This window comes from Capricornis sumatraensis, chromosome 19 (genome assembly GCF_032405125.1).
Source record: "Capricornis sumatraensis isolate serow.1 chromosome 19, serow.2, whole genome shotgun sequence".
NCBI lineage: Eukaryota > Metazoa > Chordata > Mammalia > Artiodactyla > Bovidae > Capricornis > Capricornis sumatraensis.
The window spans coordinates 47,927,520-47,947,252 of record NC_091087.1 but is presented as its reverse complement, the minus strand read 5'-3'; the positions used below and the strand labels follow the sequence as shown (position 1 = coordinate 47,947,252).

General features: G+C 38.5%; 1 non-coding gene across 1 annotated transcript; it reads left to right on the top strand.

Moving 5' to 3' along the window:
- The first annotated feature begins 13,389 nt into the window (after positions 1-13,389).
- Positions 13,390-13,461, top strand: TRNAG-GCC (transfer RNA glycine (anticodon GCC)). Its single transcript has one exon. It is a non-coding gene; the product is annotated as a tRNA-Gly (tRNA).
- The last annotated feature ends 6,272 nt before the right edge of the window (positions 13,462-19,733 follow it).

Genomic DNA, 19,733 nt, shown 5'->3' with positions numbered 1-19,733 from the left:
TGAAAAATACTCTGATGCTGGGAGGGATTGGGAGCAGGAGGAGAAGGGGACGACAGAAGATAAGATGGTTGGATGGCATCAGCAACTCAATGGACATGAGTTTGGGTATGCTCCAGGAGTTGGTGATGGACAGGGAGGCCTGGCCTGCTGTGATTCATGGGGTTGCAAAGAGTCGGACACGACTGAGTGACTGAACTGAACTGAAACTTCTACCTAGACTTCTACTCTCTAAAGAGAGCCAAAATATAGGAAACTATAAGAAATGTACTCCATATCACAGAGAATTTGTTGTGAAGGAAATTGGGTTTCTACTACCCCTGAAAGAGTGAGCCAGCTATACTAAATGCTACAATAATTTGAACAGAATTTATGGAGAAATCCACAAAAGTGTTCACTGTTGATAAAAATAAGGGTGGAGGTGTGGCCAATGGATAATTTTGAAAAACTCAGAACCTACTGATTTCATGTTTTTCATTATGAAGGATGCCTGAAAATTTGGAGTAACATAATAGAATAAAAGTATGTAGGGACCACAAAGCAAAGGAAAATTAAATAAAAGGAAAGAAATTTGACTCTCAGCTCTAGCAGACAGTTCTAGCTTTCATGGATTCAGGAAGGAAAGAACCAAAGTGTCTTAAATTCAGTTCAGTTCAGTCACACGGTTGTGTCTGACTCTTTGCAACCCCATGGACTGCAGTATGCCAGGCTTCCCTGTCCAGCACCAACTCCCAGAGCTTGCATGTCCATAGAATCGATGAAGTTGGTGATGCCATTCATCCATCTCCCTTCTGTCATCTCCCTCTCCTTCTGCCTTCAATCTTTCCCAGCATCAGGGTCTTTTCTAAGGAGTCAGTTCTTCACATCAGGTGGCCAAAGTAGTGGCTGATTTCCTTTAGGATGGGCTGGTTCTCTCTCCTTGCAGTTGAAGGGACTCTCAAGAGTCTTCTCCAACACCACAGTTCAAAAGCATCAATCCTTCAGCACTCAGCTTTCTCTACAGTCCAACTCTCACATCCATACACGACTACTGGAAAAGCCATAGTTTTAAAGTATTTTAAACTATTGGAAATATAACTGAGTTTCCAAAAAAAATTATAAAATGAGACATAAGAAGCATATTTAACTACTATAAATGCCTAAGAAAGAAAAGAGATCGAAAGCCAGGAACATTCAAAAGCTAAGGAAAGATAGCGTCAGGAGGAGACTGTGACATGGATATTGGTCTGTCCTGAAATACTAGGAGTCTGGGCTTTTAAAACCATAATAGCACCAGCACTTCAAGAACTCTTGAAGTATTTCTCCAACTGAAACTAACGTGAGAATGAAGGGCAAAATTTCTCTTTAAAACAGATGTCCTAACCTAATGCAAAGTTTCTCAATCTTGTCAGTGAACATTTTGGAAGGAATATTTTGTTGTTGTTGTAGGGACTGTCTTGTGCATTTTAAGTGGTTTAGCAGCATCCTTGGCCTCTGTGCCCTAACTGCCATTAGCGTACCCCTTCCTCCCCACCTCCCTAGTTGTGAAAATAAAAAATGTCCCCAGATGTTTAACATTGGTGCATGTCCCCTGGAGGCAAAATCATTCCTGCTTAAGAACCACTGGCCTAAACAATTTCTATTAGAAGAGGTGTGGAAGAAGCCAGTGTGGTATGGAATGGAAAGGTTTATACACCAGACACTGTGGGTGTTATAAGGCAGAGTTTGCCTTCAGTTCATCACTGGTGCATTGTAAATGAGAATCCAAATGAAAAAAGGAAATAAAAGAACTGAATGTGCTGATTCAGGAAGAAAGGCATCTCAGATTGGACCTGAGGTCTAAGGCTGCCATTACTGCAATTTTTTTTAAACGTTTTGTAAGCGGAAAGGATTATCTCATTCAACTTTCTCTGAGAGGTGAATGCATGACTGTCACCCTCAATCCCCACCAGGTCCTCTAGATATGATAAATGCATAATGTTCAAAGTAGCCTCTCTGAGGAAGAGTTCTTTCATTATGTTGAAAATTTAAAGTTGTGGACAATTAAGTTTGCCATAGATGACTGGCATCCTAGTTATGTAGAAACTCAGATTTTCTTTGTCTATCTGCCTTCCCTCAGATACACTGAGTCTTTGCCATGGCCTTTGGAAGCAATTAATACCTTTGTCTGTGGACATAATTTTGCCTGAAAGAGCTGCTTAGGAATCAGGGATTATTTCAGATTCCAAATTTCACTGAAGATGGGGCCAGTGCTGTTATAGTCTTGCATGTTTTAGTAACCCTTAAGAATTTTGAAACAAAAATGAGGCTCATCAGAGATTTGGGGTTCAGATTCACAACTGAAGGAACCGTGCTCCATCCATTAGAGGAGAGAAACTGCTGTGTCTCAACCAAGGCTTCTCCTAGAGAGTCTCTCCAACCAAAACTGAACAGAATAAGAAGGGTGACCTCAATTTAACTTGAAATATTTGTAATTTAACTTTCAATGGCAAGATAATTTCCATTTGTGCTTCAATTTTATTGGACTTAATTTGTGAATACACTGAAAGTGAGGTACATGAGTGTTCAATTTCTTCATTTCCTGAGAAATTAATACTGGAAGAGAGTTTATATTAAAATTTGAGGACTCTTACTGCTGTCATTTTATTATTGGAGTATCTTTGATCTCACTGTAGAACCTCTGATAGCTATGTTAATGTGGCTGGGAAAAAATGGAATTAGTAAAGTAAGTGAGAGTTCTGTTCAGTTCAGTTCAGTCCCTCAGTTGTGTCCGACTCTTTGCGACCCCATGAATCGCAGCACGCCAGGCCTCCCTGTCTATCACCATCTCCTGGAGTTCACTCAGACTCATGTCCATTGAGTCGGTGATGCCATCCGGCCATCTCATCCTCTGTCGTCCCCTTTTCCTAGGCTATGAATAATAGAGTGGCCTTAGAAATTTTAACCCATTGTATGGTTTTGATCCATTTCAAAGCATTTTGGAGGAAAACTATGTTGACCTAAGACAACCCAAAATAAGGTAGTGGTGGCTCTTGGGGAGTGGTCTCTTGAAATTGAGAGTTGGTCTTGTGGTGATAGTATGCTACAAATCTCTTCTCTCGGAAAATAATTCCATTTCCAGTTTATCCCTAGCTTAACAGTTACCCCAAAGGGTTTAGAGACTGAAAAGCTGAGTGAAACTGGGTGAGGAAACCATTGTTTCTTACTTCCTTATATTTTCTTCATTGTGGAGGGACATATATTAATGCAGTGCTGTTGTCTTCCTCTGGAGAAGGAAATGGCAACCCACTCCAGTATTCTTGCCTGGAGAGTCCCAGGGATGGGGGAGCACGGAGGGCTGCCATCTATGGGGTCACACAGAGTCGGACACGACTGAAGCGACTTCGCAGCAGCAGCAGCAGTTGTCTTCCTTCACTTCCTCCTGCTGGTGGTGCTCTGAATTCAGCTTGGTGATTTGACAGAGGACTGCAGTCCCAGCCCTGCCTCTTCCTCCCGCCCTTTTCTCCCGAGCAAGGGACTCTTGGGAAGGCCCGAGAGAGACTTGCTTTGGGTTCGCTCCTCTGTGCTCTCAGTCTGACAGCAGTAGACTTCCATGAGGAAGATCTGATAATGTTTTGCACTGCTTGTCTTACTCTGAGGTTTAATCATAATGCTGATAGTTATCTCTACCCTACTTTTCATCTATCTTTGAAGTGGTTCAGTGAGTGAAGCAGATGTTTTTTCTGGAATTCTCTTGCTTTTTCTATTATCCAATGGATGTTGACAATTTGATTCCTGGTTCCTTTGCCTTTTCTAAATCCAGCTTGAACATCTGGGAGTTCTTGGTTCATGTACTATTGAAGCCTGGCTTAGAGAATTTTGAGCATGACTTTACTAGCACGTGAGATGAGTGCAATTGTGTGGTGGTTTGAACATTCTTTGGCATTGCCCTTTTTTGGGACTGGAATGAAAACTGACCTTTTCCAGTCCTGTGGCCACTGCTGAGTTTTCCAAATTTGCTGACATATTGAGTGCAGCACTTTCACAGCATCATCTTTTAGGATTTGAAATAGCTCAGCTGGAATTCCACCTCCACTAGCTATGTTTCTAGTGATGCTTCCTAAGGCCCACTTGACTTTGCACTCCAGGATGTCTGGCTGTAAGTGAGTGATCACACCATTGTGATTATCAAGGTCATTAAATCATTTTGTATAGTTCTTCTGTGTATTCTTGCCACCTCTTCTCTATCTTCTACTTCTGTAAGGTCCATACCATTTCTGTCTTTTATTGTGCCCATCTTTGCATGAAATATTCCCTTGGTGTCTTTAATTTTCTTGAAGAGATCTCTAGTCTTTCCCATTCTACTATTTTCCTCTATTTATTGGCATTGTTCACTTAGGAAGGCTTTCTTCCTAAGTTCAATACAGTAGATCCCTGGCATCAGGATGTAAACCCACATTGCTTTAGAAATGTTCTGTAACTGTTGAGTGAATAAATTCTACAGGTATCATAGGTGAAGGACATAGAAGCCTGGAGTGCTGCAGTCAGTGGCTTGCAAGGAGTTAGACATGACTTAGTGACTGAGCAACAATCATAGGTATACAAAGTGTAGTTTTTTAAAAGAAGCCTCACCTTTACCATTATCTAACTGGTGACTTTGAGCAGTCACTAAAGTAACTTCAAGTTTCAGTTTTCCAATATATTAAGAAAGAAGAAATGATAATGATATCTACTCAAATATGTGATGTTAAAGTAATACCACAGATATACAAGTGGATTGAACAGTTGAAAGGATTTTAGAAATATTATGTATCTGAATGGTAGTGTGACCCCACCATGGCTCTTGATGATGAATGTTTGGTGAATGTACTTATTTATTTATTTACTGATTCATTTGTTTATTAAGTAAAAGTACCAGGTCTCAGTTGGAACACGCAGGAACTTTAGTTTCAGGCATGTGAACTCTTAGTTGTGGCATCTGGGATCTCGTTCCCTGGCCAGGGATTGAACCTGGGACCCTTGTATTGGGAGTGCAGGGTCATAGCCACTGGACCACCAGGGAAGTACCTGAATATGCTTTTTGTAAGTCATCCATTCTATTGAGTGTAGCACTGGGCGCAAAGGATCCAGCTTTCCAAAGGATCCAGTTTACTTTCCTAAACATGAAGGAGTAGCCTTTGGATAAACCTTTTTGTTAATGTTGATAATGAGCAAAACAGTCAAACTCTCATATTTATTTTGCTCAGTCTTTGATTCAGCATAGCTGGGCACTGGTTTGACTCCACTTTCTTGCAGAGAAGAAACCTATGAGTCATAGAAAGCCCTATTCCAGTTTTTCTCAGGTTTATTAAAATTCTGATTCAATAGGTCTGGGTTAGGGCCCAAGATATTGCATTTTTAATAATAATAATAATAAGCTTATAGGTGACACTGGTATTGTTGGTCTGCAGACTCACTTTGAGTGGGATGGCAAGTCTCAGAGGAGATAGACAGGGAAGGTAGTTGTCTTTAAGGGGTATCCTAAGAAAGGAAAAAGGAAAATTACTCTTACAATTAATTGGAAACTGATTAAGCTTCCAGCAGGGGAGAGGGGAGCAGTGTTGTTTCATAGCCCAACATGTATAGCTTGAGGAATGATTTGTCTATCTAGAAAACTTTATGAAATTTACATTAAAAAACCAGATAATCATGGACCAAATTTGAAGAATTCTTTGTAAATCTAAGCAGCTGGAAAATGTTTAACAAATATGATGCATATTTTCTTGCCTATTGAGGTCAATTGGTAAACAGGAGAAATAGTGCCTCTCAGTATCACTGTCATTGTTATAATCATTTTCTTTATCTCAAAAACATCTCTTCAGAGCATGTCATTGATGATTAATTCTGTTATGCATTCTGTCCAAAGTTTACCATATAGTTTGTATGAAATAGGCCACATTGTGACACCAACCTTGTCCGGGAAATCAAATGAAGTTTTTATTTACAAAAAATATTTATCTCCCCTTTTATGGTAGATAGGAGAAAGCCAATATTATCAGAACACCCATTAGCTTTTACCATTTTTTTCTTCTGTATTTTTCATGATCATAATCAGTGGTGAATCTGATGTGATTACCATCAAAAACAAGATAAAATGTCTGCACTATCAAGGGCTCCCCTTTTGGTAATGAAAATGATCAAAATAGGGTCTCATTAAATTAGGTCAATTGAGATCGGATGAATTTAAGTGAATATAACCTTGGAATCACAGCATATTTTATTGTATTGATTTCAGATATTCACAATAACTAAATGAAACTCAGAAAAGTTTTTAATGAATAAGTGAGAAGACAATTAATCATTTGATATCATAAACAGATTTTTCTAAAATGTTTTAGGATGTCAGAAAATTGTTTTTCAAAGTTGTAATTTTATTACTTCTTTTCATCATTACAATGTATGTTTTGTTTAAAAATAAATTGACCCAAACTTTAAAAAAGAATCCTAGTTCTATATGTGCCATATGATGGAGCTGGAAAAAAATGCAATTTTGCTGACACTACAAGTTTGCTTTTCTGTTTTTCAGGCCTTAGGCCTATGAACATAGGCTTCGGTTATATGTTGACCAAATCAAGAGACCATTTTTAGGTGGCATAAGGATACACATGGTTCATTTTCCTTCTTTTAATATGAGTAAATTTCCATTGCCATCTTTGTTTTCCATTGTCGTTTAGAAACAGGCGATGGTATCCTGCCAGATGCTTGCATTCCGAGGTTCTTGTCTATAGGTGGAGCCGCCTATCTGGGGTTTGATGAAAACTCTTTCACTGATGATTCTATTTTCACATTTTTTTTAATAATCTCCCAATTAACTGCTTCAATATGTTTATGAAATTTCTAACCTGATAATACCAACAGGCGTAACATTTGGTGGAGATATTTTGATGGGAGCAGAGCTGGTAGTGGTAATACAGCAATAATTGCCGGCTCATTTACGGACTATTTAGGTCGTGCAGTGAGCCAGATGAGAACAGCTAATGAGCACAGCTTCTTGCTGTAATTAGTCGAACAGTGGTGGCTCACAGATGATTTACAGTTTGCAAAAAAATCTGTGTATTTACTGAAGTGCTTATGTATTCTGTAAAGTTGTGACAAAGTAACAACTTGGGGATGTTGTGCTTTCTGCTCCCACATACCCTTCAGAGAGCTTAAACAATAATGCTCTCAGCACCCACAGCTTTGGCGGCGAGTGGCGCAAGTGCTAGGTGGCTTCAGGTTTTCTCTTTGCCTGTTTCTCACCCCGGATTTCTTTCACATCCCACAGTTTCTTTCACATGCCTCTTTAACAATGTGGCAGGTACAACAAAGCATCTCCACAGCTTTTCCATCATGTCTGCTGTAAGGTGAAATTGTTTGGTAGTCACATTTTTAAGAGCCAAGCAGCTGGAATAGTTGAAAATAGCTGCTGAATATGGTGACCTGTCTTTAAAAGGTGGCCTCTCCGTTTCTGGAGAGGACTGAAGCCAGAAATCTATACCGGCAGATTCAGAAGGCTCGCACTTTGGAAAATATTCTGTTGTTTTTTTTCTTTTCTTTTTGAAAGACTGATCTGAAGCTGTCCTTGGTTTTGGAATTATGCCAGAAGCATGGCTTTAGATCCCTTTGATGATTGGCTTTCAAGGAAAGACAGTTCTGCTACTTCTTTGAAATATTTTTTTCTATAGGTGAAAAATATTATTGTTAGATTTTTTGTTTTATATTTTTTCATAATTTTTCTTCTTGCAATCAGTCTGATTTATTTTTTTATTCTAATCTTTATACAACTTATTAATATCTCAGGTCAAATATAAGTGTTGGCACACAACTTGCTAACCACAACCTGATCACAGTGGCAACCAGAAGTGACTGTCTTGTAGAGAAATTCCACTGAAGGCAGAAGGATATTTCCTTTTGGAATCAGTCTGATGGGCATTACAGAAAAAGAAAAGAAAGAAAGAAGGGACCTTGACCTATTGAAACATTTAGTTAGTCACAGAAAGTAATTAGAAGGAATGAATATCTCTTGTGTTATCTGAATATTTTTTAAAAGTGGAATTTTCAGTTACTTGCAATAAAAATCTTGCTAAAGGATACGACTCCAAGAAGTTGTTCATGACTCCTTTTGTTCCTAAGTCTAAAACAGCTCTCTACAAATGATAGCCCGCCCATACTATCTCTTGGTGATGAACAGAGTTGGTAAATTTTGCCCTGGCCTCAATTTGCACTCAGAGAAGGCAATGGCAACCCACTCCAGTACTCCTGCCTGGAAAATCCCATGGATGGAGGAGCCTGTTAGGCTGCAGTCCATGGGGTCGCTAAGAGTCGGACACGACTGAGCGACTTCACTTTCACTTTTCACTTTCATGCATTGGAGAAGGAAATGGCAACCCAGTCCAATATTCTTGCCTGGAGAATCTCAAGGACGGTGGAGCCTGGTGGGCTGCCGTCTATGGGGTTGCAGAGAGTTGGACACGATTGAAGCAACACAGCAGCAGCAGCAAATTTGCACTGGAATCAGAAGTGTGTAAGCAGAGGGACTATGAACTTCTTTGATATTGGTAAATACCATTTAAAAGAAAGCACATGGAACTAGAAAGTACTAAGGGAGTAACATGTTTGTTGTCAAGAATGGGCAAAATTAGGAGTAAAGAACTCAGAAAGATGACTGCTAGGTCTCCACTGGGAGTTTCCTACTATCATATAAACCCACAAAGTCAGTTTTCTTCTTATTGCTCATCTACTCTTACACAGTTAGGCCTCAATGTCCTTTCTTTCTGGTTGTTTACATTAATTTCTGTTAGTGAATCAACAATGAAAAAAAAACCATCCTCACAGAATGCTCTGCCAGAGAGCAGAGACTATGGTCTTTTCGATAAGTATCAATTGATAACCAATTCAGGGAAGGTTCATTTTGGAAACTTTATAAGACATAAGAATGGTACAAGTATAGTCAAAGAGTCAAAAGATATTAACATTTTCTGTTGATAAACTGTCAAGTGCTTCTTTTAATGAAGTGTGCTTGCTTGCTTTAGTGGCCTAATGGCATCTACTTATTTCTTTATTTACAAGGGCAACCTTCTGTCATCACTGCCTTCCAGGAAAATGAAAGCAATAATATACTGAGAGTAGGGACAGCTGGGTCATTTTTTTAGTAGAAACATGGCAGTGCTCTAAGCCCCAAGCAATGGAAGTAAAATGCTCTGAGCAGAGAAGCCACTCACTTTCTTTACCTGTAAAATGCAGACAGTGCTACCCACTGTGAGATATGAGGGAGGATTCAGTGGCTAGCACAGTGCCTAATATTTGGTAGATAGTCAATAAAAGGTAGCCATTATTCTCGTTAATAACAATAATTATAATACATGTAACTTACTAGAAAAACTAGCCACTCTCAAAAAGTTGCTAAATTGTATTTTTATAACAATGATGTTCATTTAAGAATTTTTTAATATTCTTCTTTGATATAAGTTCTTTAACAAACCGTGTATAGGCGTAGGGAGCGCCATTAGAGAGACAGGTTAATTGGTGGCCTATAAATGGTGTCCTCTACGTAAGGAGAAATGTGATTCACACCTGGAAGAGTATCAACAACTCATAACAATAATGGTGAAGATATCTAAGCAAATTTTCTACTACACTAAACTCTGGTAATTTTTTCCTTAACTTTTGTTAGTCTTTTCTGACATTTTACTTAGAAGTATTAGACTTAACACTATTTTTTAAAGGTATGTGGCAGCTAGCTTTCAACTGTTTAACACTTATGTATGCTTGTCCATTAGACTTCTCTTACTTACTGCATATCTCCCTGTTTACTTGCATTATTACTCAGAAAATAAAACATCAAGATTCTATTGCTCCAATTAATTGATGAACAGATTTGGAAAGAAAAAATCGGCAGGAGAGAGAATTTTTCCTTTTATTCAAGATGTGTATTAAATACAAACCTGGTTATAAACCTTCAAGGCAGTTACTTACTGAAATTAAACAATATGTGGCCATTTTGAACAAAATTCCCTTGGATGTTCTCAGTTATTATGTAAACAAAATTATTTTTCTCTGCATGGATTTTCTAAGAGAGGCCACAGTCATCTTAGGTTTGACCTCTTCAGGAATTGACACACACACGCACACAGAGCACAGTGAGCATAGTTATGTGGTCTGAGAAACAACTAAATTTATAAGACAAGAGACTGTCACAAGTTCATTAAAAATAAAAAAAAATTCATGAATGTTCATGTACCTAGGATTTTAAAAATTATCTCAATAGATACCTTTTAAATGTTTGTCAGTAACCATAAAATAGTTAATTTATATGAGAGCTAATAAAAATTCTAAATGAATTAAAAACACGTACTTGCACTTGTTGTCAAGAACATTTTTAAAAAGTGAGGTACCATTTTGTACTCAGAAGACTGGCAAAATCTGTAGAAGATGAATATGAACTTATATGGGTATAGAAATGAATACTTTCATACTTTCTTTTGCAGCTTCATTAAAACATATTGATATATAATAAGTTGCACATAAAGTACACAATTTGATGAGTTTTAAGATACCTGACATATCTTTAAAAATATTGTCATATCAAAATACTGAACATATTCATCCCAAGAGTTTCTTTGTGCCCCTTTATAACTGATCCATCTCTCCTCCTCACCTGTCTTCCTAGGCATTTAGTTATCTACTTTCTGTCACTATAAATTTGGTAACATTTTATGGAATTTTGTAGAAAGATAATCATAAAGCATACACTCATTTATTGTCTAAATTCTATCATTCAGAATAATTATTTTGATACCTCTGTGTTTTGTGTATCAATAGTTTATTTTTTATTGCTGAGTAGTATTCCATCATATGGCTATAGCACAATTTGTTCGCCATTTGATAATGGTGAATATTGTCATAGTCATAGAATATGGTGGAGTAGAAGGATGTGTGCTCTTCTTCTCCTGCAAGAGCTCCAAAATTACAACTTGCTGCTGAAAAACCATTGACAGGAGAATGTTGGATCCCACCAAAAAAAGATACCCCACGTCCAAGGGTTGAGGGCACTGAGTGCAGCAGTGCGTGCATGGGACCTTTTGAAGGAGGTCTCCATTATCTTCATTACCTCCACCATAGTTTGGCCTCAGGTCAAACAATAGGGAGAAAACCCAGCCCTGCCCATCAAGAGAAAACTGGATTAAAGATTTACTGAGCATGGCCCTGCCCATCAGAATAAGAGCCAGTTTCCCCCTCAGTTAGTCTCTCCCATCAAGAAGCTTCCATAAGCTTCTTATGCTTCTCCATCAGAGGGCAGACAGAATGAAAAGCACAATCACAGAAAACTAACTAGTGTGATCACATGGACCACAGCCTTGTCTAACTTAAAGAAACTATGAACCATGCCATGTAGGGCCACCCAAAATGGACGGGTCATGGAGGAGAGTTCTGACAAAACATGGTCCACTGGAGAAAGGAGTGGCAAACTACTTCAGTAGTCTTACCATGAGAACTCCATGAACAGTATGAAAAGGCCCAAAGATAGGACCCTGAAAGATGAATTCTACAGGTCAGTAGGTGCCCAATATGCTCCTGCAGATCAGTGGAGAAATAACTCCAGTAAGAATGAAAAGACAGAGCCAAAGCAAAAACAACACCCAGTTGTGGATGTGACTGGTGATGGAAGTAAAGTCCAATGCTGTAAAAAAATATTGCATAGGAACTTAGAATGTTAGGTCTATGAATCAAGGCAAATTGAAAGTGGTCAAACAGGAGATGGCAAGAGTGAACCACAACGTTTTAGGAATCAGTGAACTAAAATGGACTGGAATGGGTGAATTTAATTCCGATGACCATTATATCTACTACTGTGGGCAAGAATCCCTTAGAAGAAATGGAGTAGCCATTGTAGTCAACAAAAGAGTCTGAAATGCAGTACTTGGGTGCAATCTCAGAAATGAAAGAATGATCTCTGTTCATTTCCAAGGCAAACCATTCAATATCAGTAATCCAAGTCTGTGTCTCGACCAGTAATGCTGAAGAAGCTGAAGTTGAATGGTTTTATGAAGACCTACAAAACCTTCTAGAACTAACACCTAAAAAAGATGTCCTTTTCACTATAGGGGACTGGAATGCAAAAGTAGGAAGTCAAGAGATACCTGGAGTAACAGGCATATTTTGCTTTGGAGTACAAAATGAAGCAGGGCAAAGGCTAATAGAGTTTTGCCAAGAGAACGCACATAACACATAGCAAACACCCTCTTCCAACAACACAAGAGAAGACTCTACACATGGACATCACCAGATGGTCAGTACTGAAATCAGATTGGTTATATTCTTTGCAGCCAAAGATGGAGAAGCCCTATACAGTCAGCAATAACAAGACTGGGAGCTGACTGTGGCTCAGATCATAAACTCTTATTGTCAAATTCAGACTTAAACTGAAGAAAGTAAGGAAAATCACTAGAACATTCAGTTATGACCTAAATCAAGTTCATTATAATTATACAGTCGAAGTGACAAATAGATTCAAGGGATTACATCTGATAGACAGAGTGCCTGAAGAACTATGGACGGAGGTTTGTGACATTGTATAGAAGGCAGTGATCAAGACCATCCCCAAGAAAAAGAAATGCAAAAAGGCAAAATGGTTGTCTGAAGAGGACTTACAAATAGTTGAGAAAAGAAGAGAAACTAAAGACAAAGGAGAAAAGGAAAGATATATCTATTTGAATGCAGAGTTCCAAAGAATAGCAGGCAGAGATAAGAAAGCCTTCCTCAGTGATCAGTGCAAAGAAATAGAGGAAAACAATAGAATGGGAAAGGCTAGAGATCTCTTCAAGAAATTAGAGATACCAAGAGAACATTTCATGCAATGATTGGCACAAGAAAGGACAGAAATGGTTTGGACCTAACAGAAGCAGAAGATATTAAGAAGAGGTGGCAAGAACACAGAATTATACAAAAAAGATCTTCATGACCCAGATAACCATGGTGGTACAATCACTCACCTAGCCAGACATCCTGGAATGTGAAGTCAAGTGGGCCTTAGGAAGCATCACTAGGAACAAAACTAGTTGAGGTGATGGAATTCCAATTGAGCTATTTCAAATCCTAAAAGATGATGCTGTGAAAGTGCTGCACTCAATCTGCCAGCAAATTTGGAAAACTCAGCAGTGGCCACAGGACTGGAAAAGGTCAGTTCTCATTCCAGTCCCAAAGAAAGGCAATGCCAAAAAATGTTCAAACTACCACAGAATTGAACTCATCTCACACGCTAGCAAAGTAATTCTCAAAATTCTCTAAGCTGGGCTTCAACAGCACATGAATTGTGAACTTCCAAATGTTCAAGCTGGATTTAGAAATGGCAGAGGAACCAGAGATCAAATTGCCAGCATCTATTGGATCATCCTAAAAGCAAAAGGATCTAGGATCTCCCTGGTGGCTCAGATGGTAAAGTGCCTGCCTGCCGTGCAGGAGACCCAGGTTCGATCCCTGGGTTGGGAAGATCTGCTGAAGAAGGAAATGGCAACCCACTCCAGTAATCTTGCCTGGAAAATTCCATGGACTGAGGAGCCTGGTGGGCTACAGTCCATGGGGTCGCAAAGAGTCGGACACGACTGAGCAACTTACTCTTACTCTTAAAAGCAAAAGACTTCCAGAAAAGTATCTACTTCTGCTTTATTGACTGTGTCTGTGGATACTGAAGCCTTTGACTGTGTGGGTCACAGCAAACTGTGGAAAATTCTTCAAGAGATGGGAATACCAGACCACCTGACCTGCCTCTTGAGAAATCTGTATGCAGGTCAAGAAGCAACAGTTAGAACTGGACATGCGACAACAGACTGGTTCCATATTGGGAAAGGAGTATATCAAGACTGTATGTGGTCACCCTGCTTGTTTAACTTATATGCAGAATACATCATCCAAAATGCTGGACTGGATGAACTGCAAACTGGAATCAAGATTACAGGGAGAAATATAAAAAACCTCAGATATGCAGATGACAACACCCTTATGGCATAAAATGAAGAAGAACTAAAGAGCCTTTTGATGAAAATGAAAAAGGAGTGTGAAAAAGTTGGCTTAAAGCTCAACATTCAGAAAATGAAGATCATGGCATCTGGTCCCATCATGGCAGACAGATGGGGAAACAATGAAAACAGTGACAGACTTTATTCACTTGGGCTCGAAAATCACTGCAGATGATGACTACAGCCATGAAATTAAAAGACACTTGCTCCTTGGAAGAAATGCTATGACCAACCTAGACAGCATATTAAAAAGCAGAGACATTACTTTGCCAACAAAAGTCCATCTAGTCAAAGCTATGATTTTTCCAGTGGTCATGTATGGATCTAAGAGTTGGACTATAAAGAAAGCTGAGCGCTGAAGGATTGATGCTTTTGAACTGTGGTGTTGGAGAAAACTCTTGAGAGTCCCTTGGACTGCAAGGAGATCCACCCAGTCCATCCTAAAGGAAATCAGTCCTGAGTATTCATTGGAAGACTGCTGTTGAAGCTGAAACTCCAATACTTTGGCTACCTGATGAGAACTGACTCTTTGTAAAAGACCCTGATGCTGGAAAAGATTGAAGGCAGAAGGAGGAATTGACAGAGAATGTGATGGATGGATGGCATCACAGACTCTATGGATATGAGTTTGAGTAAGCTCCGGGAGTTGGGGATGGTCAGGGAAGCCTGGCGTTCTTCAGTCCTTGGAGTCATGAATAGTCAGACATAACTGAGCAACTGAACTGAACTGATGAGAGTCCCCTGCCCCAGCCCACCCCTTGGAGGGTGAGCTGTTATAAAGCTCAGAGTATTAATGTACAAGGTTTTGTATGGACGTATGTTTTCAATTTCTTGGGTAAATACACTGGAATGCAATGGCTATTGTAGGTCTATGTTGAACTTTTAAGACACTACCAGGCTGGTTTCCAAAATGAAATGATTTCAGCAGTCTCTGAGAGTCCCAGTTGTTCCGCATCCATGCTAACGCTTAATGTGATCATTTTGGGGTTTTAGTTTTTCTTACTATTTTTAATTTTGACTGTTATAATATGTAGTGCTATTGCACTGTGGCTTTATGTAAATTCTGTAGCTGTGTTTTTTTGTTTTGTTTTTTTTTGTCAGAATTCTTTTGGTAACTATAGGTTACAAAGAACTATAGGTTCTTTGTATTTCCACATAATTTTAGAGTCAGTTTGGTAATTTTTACCAAAATGCTTACAGGGTGTTTTATTTTGTTGTTGTTTAGTCACTAAGTCTTATCTGACTCTGCAACCCCATACACTTTTAGCCCACCAGACTCTGTCCATGGGTTCAAGGCAAGAATATTGGAGTGGTTTACTATTACCTTCTCCAAGAGATCTTCCTGACCCAGGGATCGAACCTATGTCGCCAGAAATGGCAGGAGGATTCTTTACTGCTGAGCCACCAGGGAAGCCTAGGGTTTTTGTTAGGATTGCATTAAACCTGTAGATCAATTTAGTAAGAATTGACACCCTAGAAATACTGAGTCTTCTGGGTCAAGAACATGGACTAGCTCTCCATATATTTAGATCTTCTTTAATTTTTCTCATCAATGTTTTCTACTTTTTGGTGTATAGGTCTTATACGTATTTAGCAAAATGTATCTCTTTTACATTTTTTGGTGGCATTATAGAAAGTTTTTTATATTGATTTAATTTTAATTTTCAATTGTTTGTTGCTGGTATATATTGATAGGAATACAATTAATTTTTGTTTATTGATCTTGCATCCTGAAATCCTGGTAAACTCACTTGTTCGTTGCCTCTTTTGATGACTTCCTAGGATTTTCTACACAGACAGTCATGTTGCCTGCAAATAAATATCTACATGATTGATTGATTAATTTTCGTACCTCATTACACTGTTTAGGATCTCCAGGATCATGTTGAGTAAAAGTCATTGGAGCAGACATTGTGTCTCATTCCTGATCTTAGGAAGAAAGCAGGCAGTGTTTCACTATGAAATATGATGTTAGATGTAGCTTGTAACATACAAATCCTTTATCAGGCAGAGGAAATTTCCTTCTATTTCCTTGTTGTTAAAAGTTTTTATCATGAGCAGATGTTGGATTTTGTCAAATACCTTTTTCTGATTCTCTTGAGATGATCATTTGGTGATCTGTTAATTTGATTAATTGCATTGGTTGATTTTGAATGTTAAACCAACTTGAATTTAAATCAAATTCAAGTTAAACCAGCTTGAATTTCTGAAAGAAATCACAGTCATGATATATTATTCATGTTTATCTTTTTCTATTTCATTTGCTAACAACTTAAGGCCTTTTACATCTATGATCATGAGGGATATTGGTCTATAATTTTCTCTTCTTAGGATGTCTTCATCTGGTTTTAGAATCAAGGTGATGCTATCTTCATAGACTAAGTTGAGAAGTCCTGTTGTTCAGTCACTGTGTCTGACTCTTTGCAACCCCATGGACTGCAGCATGCCAGGCTTCCCTGTCCTTCACCGTCTTGGGGTTTGCTCAAACTCATGTCCATTGAGTCGACGATGCCATCCAACCATCTCATCCTCTGTTGTCCCCTTCTCCTCCTGTCTTCAGTCTTTCCCAGGATCAGAGTCTTTTTCAATGAGTTGGTTCTTCGTATAAGGTGGCCAAAGTATTGGAGCTTCAGCTTAAGCATCAGTCCTTCCAGTGAATATCCAAGGTTGATTTCCTTTAGGATGGACTGGTTGGATCTCTTTGCAGTCCAAGGGACTCTCAAGAGTCTTCTCCAATACCACAGTTCAAAAGCATCAATTCTTCAGTGCTCAGCCTTTTTTATTGTCCAACTCTCACATCTGTACATGACTACTGGAAAAACCATAGTTTTGACTATATGCACCTTTGTTGGCAAAATAATGCCTCTGCTTATTAATACTCTATCTAGGTTTGTCATTGGTTTTCTTCCAGGGAGCAAGCATCTTTTAATTTCATGATTTCAGTCATGGCAAGTGTTCCTTCTTTTAATTTTTCTGTAAAAGTTCATGTAGAATTGATATTGTTACTTTCTTAAATGTTTACTACTATTCATTAGTGAAACTGTCCAGGTCGGAACTTATCTTTGTGAGAAGGCTTTAAACTGCAAATGAAGTAATAACTAGAGAAGGCTTCAGTTTATTTATTGATTGGTCTTTGACAGTTTGTATCTTTCAAGAAATTGTCCTTTTCATCTAAATTGTTGTACTTCTTAAAATTTTAATCTCATAGGATGTATAGTAATTATACTTTCTTGATATTGGTATATTGATACTGGTAATATGTCATTCTTGATATTGGTAATATGGATCTTTTTTTCTTGAAAAGTGTGATTAGAAGATTATCAGTTTTATTAATTTTTCAAAGAAATAACATTAATGTCTTTATTGATTTTTTATTTTCTAGCTTATTTTTTCCCAATCTTTATTATTCCCGATCTTTATTATTTTCTTTCTTCTGTTTATTTGGGGTTTCATTTGCTCTTTCTTTTCCTCATTTTTTTAGTGTAGATACTCAAGACATTTATTTTAGAATCCCTTCTTTTTTTACTTAATTCAGGTGTTTAGTGCTACAGATTTTCTTCTAGCATCAGTTCAGTTCAGTTCAGTCACTCAGTCGTGTCTGACTCTTTGCGACCCCATGAATCTCAGCATGCCAGGCCTCCCTGTCCATCACCAATTCCCGGAGTTCACTCAGACTCATGTCCATCGAGTCAGTGATGCCATCCGGCCATCTCATCCTCTGTCGTCCCCTTCTCCTCCTGCCCCCAATCCCTCCCAGCATCAGAGTCTTTTCCAATGAGTCAACTCTTCACACGAGGTGGCCAAAGTACTGGAGTTTCAGCTTCAGCATCATTCCCTCCAAAGAAATCCCAGGGCTGATCTCCTTCAGAATGGACTGGTTGGATCTCCTTGCAGTCCAAGGGACTCTCAAGAGTCTTCTCCAACACCACAGTTCAAAACCATCAATTCTTCGGCACTTAGCTTTCTTCACAGTTCAACTCTCACATCCATACATGACCACAGGAAAAACCATAGCCTTGACTAGATGGACCTTTGTTGGCAAAGTAATGTCTCTGCTTTTGAATATGCTATCTAGGTTGGTCATAACTTTTCTTCCAAGGAGTAAGCGTCTTTTAATTTCATGGCTGCAATCACCATCTGCAGTGATTTTGGAGCCCCAAAAAATAAAGTCTGACAGTGTTTCCACTGTTTCCCCATCTATTTCCCATGAAGTGATGGGACCAGATGCCATGATCTTCATTTTCTGAATGTTGAGCTTTAAGCCAACTTTTTCACTCTCCTCTTTCACTTTCATCAAGAGGCTTTTTAGTTCCTCTTCACTTTCTGCCATAAGGGTGGTGTCATCTGCATATCTGAGGTTATTGATATTTCTCCCATAGAATTAGTTAAATCCCACAAATTTTGGTATGTTATATTTTCATTTTCATCCAGTCTAAAACTGTTAATTTCCTTTATTATACATTTTGACACATAGTTTATTTAGGAGTTTGCTGTTTAACTTACAGGTATTTGGGAATTTTCTAGAGAGTTTTCATTAAACATGTCTTTCATTTAGTGTGATCAAGAAATATATTTTATATATTTGAATCCTTTTAAATTTACTAAAATTTTAATGGCCCCAAATATAGTCCTGTCCTTGTAAATCTTCCATAAAAAGAATTGTTTTCTGTTATTCCAAGTAATATTCTATAAATGTCAGATATCTTAGGTCAAGATAACTGATAGTGTCATGATTCTTCTAAACCTTAAAAACTTTCTACTTGTTTTACAGTTATTTTTCTACTTGTTCTATCAATTATTGAGAGACAGGTATTGGAATCCTTCATTATGTGGATTAGTCTTTTTTTTTATACCCTTTAAATTTTGTCATTTTTTTTGCTTCATACATTGTGAAGCCCTATTATTAGGTGCATAATGGCTGGATGGCATCACTGACTCGATGGATGTGAGTCTGAGTGAACTCCGGGAGTTGGTGATGGACAGGGAGGCCTGGCGTGCTGCAATTCATGGGGTCGCAAAGAGTCGGACACAACTGAGTGACTGAACTGAACTGAAACCTTTAGGGCTTTTATATTTTCCTTCTGAACTGACCCTTTTATCATTATGAAATGACCCTCTTTACCTACATAATATGCTATGCTCTGAAATCTATTTTGTCTTATATTAAATATGTCCCTTCGGGGTTTTTGCCTGATGTTAGTATGGTATGTATAATATGGTATACATACTATGTATACCTACTGTAGTATACTACGTATAGTATGGTATACATACTGTATGTAAGGTATACTATATGTATGGTATATACATATAGTATACATATGGTATGATGCTTTTGAATTGTGTGCTAGAGAAGGCTCTTGAGAGTCCCTTGGACAGCAACTCCTTTGGACTCTCAAGAGAGTCCCTAGAGATCAAAACAGTCAATCTTAAAGAAAGTCAACTCTAAGTATCCGTTGGAAAGACTGATGCTGAAGCTGAAGCTCCAATACTTCGGCCATCTCATGTGAAAACCCAACTCATTGGAAAAGACCCTGATGCTGGAAAGAGACCCTGATGAAGCCAAGAGGAGAGGAGGGTGGCAGAGGATGAGACAGTTGGGTGGCATCACTGACTCAATGGACATGAGTTTGAGCAAGCTCCAGGAGATGGTGAAAGACAGGGAAGCCTGGCGTGCTGCAGTCCATGGGGTCACAAAGAGTCAGCAACTGAACAACAACAAATTATAGTATTTAATTTTTCATC